Here is a 9,890-nt window from a genome sequence, read left to right as displayed (position 1 = left end):
GACATGGTCCTTCAGGCTTCTCTGCAAATGTTTTAGCCATCCAAACCACAAAGATTTGCTCTAAACCACCAGAAATGAAAAGTCCTTCCTGTGTTGTGTCTCCAGTGAGCTCTGCACCACAGGGATGTTTTTTAGGGGAACGCAAATTCTTTACAAGTTTAGGGAGTTCTGATTTGTTCAGTTTGCCTTGTGGAGGGAATTGCAGTGGAAGCTATTCTGCATTTCATCTGGGGTCCTTAACTGCTTCTGGTGCAGCCCATGTGCAAGCTGAGGGGACAGGAATGACTTTAAGCTTCATTTACTTCTTAGCTGGTGATCTGATTGATTTTTTTTAAAGTTTGTATGAAACAAGTGACTTCCTCTTACTGTAAGACTACTCAAGCCAGCTGTATTTGAATTTTTGCTGGACTCAAAAAATGAAAACCTCTAATTTAATAATACTTGTAACTTCCCTATTTTTAGAAATGCAGATTAAAAATTAAGTTGGCCTTTAAATCCTGGACTGGAACCCCCTGCTCTAAAGGCCTGTCTGTCTACAAGTGTTTTATAAATATATCCTCTTTGTGCCATTTTGGGGTACAGTACAGAAGTGTCAGGAGTGCCAGGGTTGGCTCTGCTGTGCTGGAGGGAGCAGGCATGTGTTCACCAAAATCCACAGATTTGTGGGTGCCTGGAGAGCCTGTGCAATCCCTGACTGATGTGTGTGCTCACTTTCCTGCAGGGGCTGTGTTAAATGGATCAAAGGTGGAGTCTTTCATAACCCAGATGTGTCCAGATATGTAAATCACTGAGCTGCCTCTAATGAAATCTGTTCATGCACTTTCCATATCCCAGGCTTTGGGCTGGTTTGTGGACAGTTACTGATAGCATTGATTGCAGACAATAAAACTTGCAGGGACAATTCCCTTGCAGGGTGCACAAGGGTTTAGAGCAGTAATTTGAGGGAAAGGCATCTCTTCTCAGGTCCCTGCTGGAGAGCTGCACAGGGTGTGGGCAGTGCTGCTGCTCTGGACTCCCCCTGGATGCCTCCATCCCTGCTTTCCACCCAGGTGCTGTTTCTCCTTTGTCCCCTGGTCAAGCAGAAACTTCAGGGAAGGATTTGCCCTCCGAGAAATGCACATTGCTGAGCTGCTGGTGTGCACAAACACCTGGGAGCAGAGCACAGAAGGTAAGGGGGGAAAGTACCACCCAGACCAACACTGGAACCCCCACATGTTTTATAAGCTGATACCAGGGAATTGCAAGTGTGCAGCACCTGACAAACTGATCTCTTTTCTGGCCATTTCTGGGTATTTATGAAGACATTGCCCATCCTCTGGAAACCAGCACTTTCCACCACTGCCTTTCCCAAGCCCACAGGCAGGGCCACAGGTGCTGTTTTAGGCTGAGGCAACATCAGGAAAGGTGAAAATTCCAAGAGCCTGAGACCTTCTGCTTATAGAAGGGACCAGCTGATCCTTTGCAGCCTCTGCATGAGGTGTTGCTGACAGCTGGGGCTGCTCTCAGCTTTTCCCAATTCATCTGTTTATCTCTGGGTAAACACCCCAGCTGTTTCTGGTATTTTTGGGGTGTTTGTCAGCTCAAACAGACCTGCATGAGACAGGAGAACACTTTGGTCCTGAAGTTCTCATATCCTCTGAGGATTAGGGTTTGATTCTGCTACCACAGGAAAACAAACAACATAGGAGAAGGACAGTGAGAAAAAACCTTCAGACAAACAGATACAGTCCTGCTACAGGGCAGTTGTAAAAAATGTGTTCCAGCTCCCAGCAGGAATGTGTTAGAGATGGTATAAGCATCTTTCACACCAAGTACTGCTGCTCTTTGCTCTGAAGGGTGAGAATGGGACCTCTGGGGATCTCATAAGAGGGGTGTGATTTCAAGTTCTCCATTTTCAGCTGCTTTTCTCCTCACACTGGGACCTTGAAGAGGGACAGAGATGCCAATGCAAACAGCTCAGCTGCCAGACCAAGAGAGGAGCTTTAGGCAAACATTGCAGGATGCAGGAGGCTCCCTGAGCTCACAGATATGGTTACAGAACACCCCACAGCATGTTCCAGCTCAGACATTAATGGGGTATTTACTTTAGCCTGACTGGTGACAGTTCACTGGCTCTGGCTGCACTTCAGCTCCGTGTCCATTTCCTCTGCAACAACTAACAAACCCAAGATTAATCTTGACATGAAAATAACTGCTCATTTTCCCCCAGGGCACTAGAGGCTCTGCCCCAGAGCCATGATTTCCCCCATATTTTATCTGGGACCTGTCTGGGTAGGTGGGAGTCCCCTCCTGCCTGTAGCCCAGGACAGTGACACTGGAAGCTCCCCCCATATGGTTTTGTGTCACACAGAGGGGGCACTTGGGGACATGGTTCACTGATGGGCTTGGCAGTGCTGAGTCAGTGGTTGGACTTGATAATCCAGAGTATTTCTATTCAGAGATAATCCACATGTATTTCTAATTTAGCTCTAGCACATCTGCTGTGTGTGGAGGGATAGAATGTATGAAAATAAAGATAGTGCAGAAGGCAATCTCACACCTGAGGAGTTGCAGCTGCACTGATCACCAAAGATCAGGAACAGGCCTGCCCTTAACAGGCCACAGCTGTGTCCAATAAGAAGAAGAGTGCCACAGAAGAGTGGGTTAGCTGGGAGAGGAGAGAGATGGAGTTGGTTGGCTGTGCTGTGAAGGGGTCAGTGCTACAAGGAGCTGCCCATGAGAAATCCCTGAGAAGGTATGAAACTTTGCAATAAAATGACAACAGCTATGTATTTCTAATATAGCTCTAGCACATCTGCTAGAAGAAATCTAACCATAGATGTTAAAAATATACAATGATCCCCTGCAACCCAGGATGCTTTGTGTGAGACCTAAATCCCCCTTCCTGGTACACTTAGGTGCCCTTTTCCAAGTCTGCATCTCCTTACCATCATCTCCATTATTAATTTCATGTGCCAGCCATTAGAGGCATTTAAGCTTTGACCAAAACACATTTTTGAAAGCAAACTCTCACATCAAAACTGGGAGGTTGTTTACCCAGCCCACTAAACATACATGACTCCTAATAATCCCCCCAGCTCTCCTAGAGTTTTCTTGCTTTTGCTTTGAGAGTTTTCATCACCTTTGCAGGTAGTGACCCATACTGGGGACATGGGCCTGCAAATGTGTGATGCTGACTTAAACTGAGCCCAGGCTGGGTCACCTGCAGCTCCTGCTTGTGGGGGTCCCTTTGAGTCACCAGCTCCTCCACAAATGTTCCTGTAACTTTCATGGAGAATTATTAAATATGTTGTGCAGAAAAAATACTCAACGTTTCTTGATAAGCAGGACTGTGTTAATCCAAGCAATGTGTTTGCAAAAGGAGTCACAGCTGTAGCCCCAGGTCTAGAGTTGTGCCTGAAAACTGGCACATCCCTGGCTGCACTTGCAGGAGTTGTTGTGGCTCTTCTGGAGCAAGGGAACCCCAATTTGCCTTGACCCCCACCTCAGAGATCACCTGTAAGTTAATGCTGAATTCTGCACCTCTGGTTTGTTCCAGGTGAGCTTTGCTGGAAGGCAGAAGCCACTGAAGAACTGAACCTATCTCAGGACCATTCTAAGGCTATTTTAAAATCTTTTTGCTAAGTTTTACCCAAGCTAGACAGTTCTCTGGGTACTCTGGGCTTGATCTGGGAACATTTCCCAGGACACTGGGGGTTGGGGCATCCCTGGGGTGTGCCCAGAGCAGCTGAGGGCACAGAGGGGCTGCCCCTTGCACTGCCCTGGGGAGCCTTTCCCACCTGCACCATCCCTGCTCAGGAATGACCCAGCAACACCTTGGGGCTCTCTTGGGCAGGCTGGGGCAGCCCCTGGGCCGTGTGAGCAGGGGTGACCTGTGCTGCTGCTCCTGCTGGCAGCCAGCCCTGCACAGCCCAGCACACACAGCTCAGGGAAAGCTGAGCCTGGCTGCTGGAAGGTGCATCTGGCTCAGGCATTTCCTTCAACACCACATTTGCTCATGAGAGGCAAAGGTGGGTCTCACACTTTGTGGGCTCTTGTGCCTAGGATGTGCTGTTTAACCTCAAAAACGTGTTACAATGCAATTTGATGGCACAGCAAGGCTTTGGGTCACTCCTCACAATATTTAATTAACACATCTCTAATCTCTAGTCACTGTAATTATTGGAACATATTTTTTTGAATCAGAGTGTGTCAACAAAATACTGAGATAAACATCACACTTGGAGCCTCCCTCCCAGTTGCTGCAGCTCACACTGATGGCAAGTGTTGCTGGAGTAAAAAAAAATTCCAGCATTTTTAGAGAGATTTCCTAACAGCCCTTTCAGCAGATACAAAACTAGACATGTTGAAATAACACTTGTCACTTACATGTTTGTTTGAAATATGATTCTCATTCAGAGTATCATTCATGATTTCATTCAGATGCCTCTGTTCCCTGAAGAAACAGGAGACTGCTGTCCTGTCCTCTCCAGCTCCCACGCCTCCAAGAACAGAATTTCATTCAGAGGGAGGATCTCTTTCAGTCTCTAACAATGTGCTGCTTGGCTCCTGCTTCTCTGTCTTCAGAGGCGTGATCCTCTTGGGCTGCCAATTTTTAGCCTCGTGTATGCTTCTAACTGTACTGTTCCGAGGCTCTGAACACTGAAGTGTGTTGGGGTTTTTTGCACAATGTTTTCCTTTCAGAGGATTTCATGGGAAACTGAGTGCATCTTATTTTAAAAATAAAATCACTCCTTCAGCTGTGGACTCTTCCCTGCTATTTGGCTATGGATAATATTTGTGTAGATTACTGGAAAACACGCCTTCATTCTTAAAATATTATTTTACCATCCCTTTTCATTAAACAGGTGCTGGGGTTTGTTTGTCAGGTGCCTCCCTCGTGCCCTGGTGGAGCAGCTCTGCAGGGCACAGCCTCTCCCCAGTGTGTCCCAGCCCTTCCTGGAGGGCAGAGCTGCTGCTCTGGGGCTGCTGAGCACTGCAGCACTTTGCCATTGCTGGCTGCAGCTGCTCCTGAGTGCCTGCAGCTCTGCATTTCTGGCTTGGCAGGACACAGGTGCCAGTGCTCACCGGGGCTCTGAGCTCAGACCTGGCCCTGCTGGAGCCCAGGGCCCCTCTCAGCAGCCCCCATGGTGCCCTCAGAGCCAGGCTGGGCACACGGGTGGGGTTCTGTTCACAGGGGTCCCAGGAGGAGGGGAGAGATGGGAATCTTGACTCCATGTTTCAGAAGGCTGATCTATTATTTTATGATATATCTTATATCAAAAGAAAGATATTGATAGATATATTATGCTATATTAAAACTAAAAGAATAGAAGAAAGGATTTCATCAGAAGGCTAGCAAGCAATAGAAAAGAATGAAATCATAATAAAGAGATATCATAAAGAGAATAGATATAATAAAATATTTAACAAAGAGAAATCATAATAAAATCTTGTGACTGACCAGACAGTGTGAGACAGCTGGGCTGTGATTGGCCAATAATTAAAAACAACCACATGAGACCAATCAGAGCAGCTGTTGCATTCCACAGCAGCAGGAAATTATTGTTTAGATTTCATTTCTGAGGCCTCTCAGCTTCTCAGGAGAAAAGATCCTAAGGAAAGGATTTTTCATAAAGCATGTCTGTGACACACAGGTGTGCTGTGCACCTGGGCCAGCTGGTCCTGCTGGCACCAAACACCCCTGGGTGCCCCCTGTGCCTGGGCCAGCTGTGCTTCTGTCACACACAGGGAGTTCTTTGTGCCAAGGTGCCCTTGTGAGCCTGCAGGATGTGTGTAAGGAGAGCAGAGATGTGCTGGGCTTTGGTAACTCACCAAAGCCCTGTGAGCCTGCAGGATGTGTGTGAAGAGAAGAGAGGAGATTTGGGCTTTGGTAACCCAGCAAAGCCCTGTGAGCCTGCAGGATGTGTGTGAAGAGAGAGGAGATTTGGGCTTTGGTAACCCAGCAAAGCCCTGTGAGCCTGCAGGATGTGTGTGAAGGGAGCAGATGTGCTGGGCTTTGTGAGCCTGGGCACCTCCCCTCCCCACACCTTGGCAGGGTGATGAATCAACCTGCTCCAACAGGTTTTCATTCATGCCTGAGCCTTACAGGATCTCCCTTAAGGCTCTAAGCTGCTCCCACAAGCTCTTCTAAGTCGTCTATTGCCACCTTGAGCCCGTTGCTGTCACTGATGTGGCTGTGCTCCCTCAGCACCTCCCCGAGCTGATCCCTTTCCTTCTAGGGCAGCAGATCCTGCTCAGGGCCAGGGCTCCTGTTCTCACACCAGCTCCTGGTGGCAGGGCTGCAGGAAGAGCCTCCAGCTGGTGCTTACATTCAAATGTTTGCTCTAGCACGTTCCCACTAGGCTGCCTCAAACAGCAAAATATTGAGTTCAGTGCACTCTCACTACTCGATGTTTTTATCGTTTAAGGCTTGAGACAACTTGTAAATGCTTAAAATAGCCTGAAAATCCCTGTGCTGGCACAGGCTCCCAGCCTTATTGGAAGGCTGTCTGCTGTTCTCCTGGTGTGGAAGTTTCATATGTTCCAGGGAACAATTATGGAAGACCAAAGTTTTAAATGAGCAATGCTATGTGGCAGTTATCATTTAAAAGGAAATCCATAGCTTAAGGGTGTCAGAATAACAAGCTAATGTAAAAATCAGGATTGATGAGCAACCAGGTGTGCAGAAATGAGCACCTTGGCTGCAGAGTGTTCCATGATAGGATCACCATTGATTTCCACAATTTTAAAGGTATTAAATGACACTCTTTTTGTATAAACTACAAATAGCTGCACTATTTCCAGGTTCTGCATGTTCCTGGAACGTGTAATGTAAACTTTCCTGAGTGAAGGAAGGGGGAAGCAGGGTTTCAGGAGCAGCTGAGTGTTTGCTGCCTGCAGCTCAGCTCTGGGAGTTCATCCTGGGCCAGGCAGATGAGCCTTGGCAAGGGCTTCTCACCCAGTCAGGCTGAGCCCACCCCTCATTTTATCAGCCCTGGCTTGGGTTTGTTCAGGGCTCCATTCTTCCAGCTGCTGCTCTGGGCTGTGTTCCTTAGGCTAAAGCTACAGCAGGTCCCTGCTGGGAGCTGCTCCCTGCTCAGGTACCAAACTGGAGGGCAGTGGCTGCAGCCCTGGGTACCCCTTGGCTCTCTGCCTGAGCCCTGGGTACCCTGGGACTCCCTGAGCCCTGCAGGGCTCACCCTTGCCAGCAAGGAGCCTGTGTTTGATTGGGAGCAAGGGGAGCAGTGGCTGTGTGTGACACTGCCCCAGCCTGCCCTGCCAGGACCTGTGTGACACTGCCCTGCCAGGACCTGTGTGACACTGCCCTGCCAGGACCCTGTGTGACACTGCCCTGCCAGGACCCTGTGTGACACTGCCCTGCCAGGACCCTGTGTGACACTGCCCCAGCCTGCCCTGCCAGGACCTGTGTGACACTGCCCTGCCAGGACCCTGTGTGACACTGCCCTGCCAGGACCTGTGTGACACTGCCCTGCCAGGACCCTGTGTGACACTGCCCTGCCAGGACCTGTGTGACACTGCCCTGCCAGGACCCTGTGTGACACTGCCCTGCCAGGACCTGTGTGAGCACTGCCCTGCCAGGACCTGTGTGACACTGCCCCAGCCTGCCCTGCCAGGACCTGTGTGACACTGCCCTGCCAGGACCCTGGGAGGTACCACAGCTCCCGCAGCCCCTCTGCTGCTGCTGCCACGCTCTGCTCTGGGGTTCTGGGCAGCAATGCATCCAAAACAGGATTAGCCTGGAGCAAAGGAGACTCAGGGCTGCCCCCATCACTCTCACAGCTCCTGAAAGGGGCCTGTGCTCAGCTGGGGCTGGCCTCTGTCTCCAGCAGCACTGACACAACCAGAGCACACAGCCTCGAGCTGCACCAAGGGAAGTTCAGGTTGGAGAGCAGGAAAAAGTTTTTCACAGAAAGGGTGATAAAGTTCTGGAATGGCTGCCCAGGGAGGTGGTGGAGTCCCCATGCCTGGGTGTGTTTAACAAAGCCTGGATGTGGCTCTGGGTGCCAGGGTTGAGTTGAGGTGTTGGGGCTGGGTTGGACTCGATGGCCTTGGAGGTCTCTTCCAGCCCAGTGATTCTGTGATTCTGTGACACATGGAGCGGTTCCCCAGCCCTGTCCCATCACACAGAGCTGCCCAGGGGGTGGGAAGTGCCAGTCCCTGTGAGACAGTGGGAGGCTGGTCCCTCACAGGGGACAGAGGACTTGCCCAAGAGAATGATGGCCAAGGTACCTGTCTGCAGTCTCACAGTGCTGCTTGTCCTGCCTTGTATAAATAACCTTAAAGTCTTGGTCAAAAACTCCTTTGGAGCAGGGGAAAAGTGATCTCTGGGTTATTTGTAACAGAGGAATGTGGCTGGGGCTGAGAGCTGGGCTGCTTTTACTGCTGTGTGGCTGTAGCTGGGGTTCTGGACAGCAGACAGTGGGTTTGCTCTGAGGGCATTAACTGGGGATATCTGAGCAGTCACAGCCTCCCTCTGCCAGGGAAACCTCTCCCTTGGGAAATGATGACTAGAGGGGAAGGAAATCCCTCTTGTTGGTTTCTAGCAGTTGAAATGGCCAAATTCTGCATGTACAGAAAAATCAGAAATGCCTTTTCCCCCAGCCTTTCAGCACTTTCTGCCATGGCAGAAGCACAGGGCACCCCTGGGCTGGCTCTAACAGTGTGCCATGAGTGCTGCCAGAGGCCTTTGGCTCACTGATAAGCTGCTTATCTTCAACCCATCCATTTTTATTTTACTCTGAATAAATACTCCTCTGTGCTAGCTAATAAAGATGTCTTTTTGGGCAAAAGAATGACTCGAGTTCAAGCTTAGCTGTTAAGGTTGTTCTTTATCTTTTTTTAACAGTATGCACATGATCACACACTCCTTTAAATCTTCCTGAGAGAGAGTGGCAGTGTCCAAACACATGGTCACCAGCTGCAGCCAGCACTTAAAGCATCACACCCACCATCTCTTCAGGTGCAGATGAAATCCAGATGCCCAAACACTTGGGTTCTCCACAAGGGAAATGCTAAATTGTGCATAAACCCAGTTGTTTTTTGGCCTTTAATGCTATGGACATATTCAGATGATTTTTGCAGGAACCCTAATGACCAGTTGCTAGGGGGTTTTTTGTTTTTTTCTTTTTTATGTATGTTGTTTTACCATTCTGGAGAATTAAAAATGCCAACATTACTGAAACACATCTGCTGAGGGAGGATGTTTGCTTCATCTTGAAATGGCCTGATGTTTGGGGAAATGTTTTGGGCCTCACAGGAGTCCCAGGGCGGAGATGTGAGTGTGAGAAGCCTCTAGGAATGTGGAGCTCTTTGCTGCTTTTTCCTAGCACAGCTTTATTTTTAGCACTCCTCATGTTTAAGGGCCATGGCTGGGAAACAACAGGAGGTGCTTTAACTCCTTTCTATGAGCAGCCTGACTGTACATTGATTTTTTTTTTTTTTGCTCCATGAAACAGATTTGCTTCTTTACAGCTGTGATAGCTCCATGAAGTTGTAGGTGATGGCCACAGACTCACTGGGCTCATCAGGTAAAAAGTGAAATGAAGAATTTGTGCTCTGAGAGGCTCCAGTCCTGGAGCTCACCCTTGCTGTCCCCACATGCAAGGTGCCAGCTGGGACAGGCAGGGGCACGTGCCCAGTGCCCAGGGGAGAGCAGAGGCTGGAGAAAAGCTGCCAGGGAGGAGGGAGCTCAGCCCTGGCCCCTGAGCCTCTGGTGGCTCCTTCCTGCCCTTTTCTCATCAGCACAAGGGGACCTGCACTGCCCTGGGGCCAGGCTCACAGCAGAGCCCTGCAGGAGGCACAGAATGCATTTCACTGCTTTTAGAACCAAAATGCCCTGGGTTCTGTCAGCATAACTACAGTGGGAGGTGACACTAAAGGGATTAAGC

The sequence above is a fragment of the Agelaius phoeniceus genome, chromosome 15 (genome assembly GCF_051311805.1).
Source record: "Agelaius phoeniceus isolate bAgePho1 chromosome 15, bAgePho1.hap1, whole genome shotgun sequence".
NCBI lineage: Eukaryota > Metazoa > Chordata > Aves > Passeriformes > Icteridae > Agelaius > Agelaius phoeniceus.
The sequence above is the reverse complement of the archived record's forward strand: the minus strand, read 5'-3'. Positions refer to the sequence as shown.